This window comes from Oratosquilla oratoria, chromosome 1, assembly GCF_046742065.1.
Source record: "Oratosquilla oratoria isolate Oo_2021 chromosome 1, ASM4674206v1, whole genome shotgun sequence".
Lineage (NCBI taxonomy): Eukaryota > Metazoa > Arthropoda > Malacostraca > Stomatopoda > Squillidae > Oratosquilla > Oratosquilla oratoria.
In genome coordinates, this window is record NC_134777.1 from 99,645,153 (window position 1) to 99,645,505 (window position 353).

A 353-nucleotide genomic window follows, 5' to 3' on the forward strand; every position below is an offset into this window, starting at 1 on the left:
CCAAAGGTTTTTATTCAGCTGAGGGAAACCCTCTGCCGCTTGAGGGACCAATGCCCTTTATTTCAAACTTTTTGGAAATCCCATTTTCTCACGATGTCTTGCTTTGGTTGGGCTGAACCAGACAGTTGTTAGTTTCCACAGAATTCTAAAAGACATGATGTGTTCTCCAGTTTTGAAGTTGGCACTTTTTATCTTTGGAAAGTTCTTGAATCTTGTCACATATTGCCGCTTTCCACTTTCTCTGCTTTTCTCTCAACAGATTTAGACTTTTTCCCAATGACTTGGCACCGACTTAACTTATTCCTTATGGATCTTCTTTTTCTTAACAACATGCATTTTTTTCCAATGGCCGT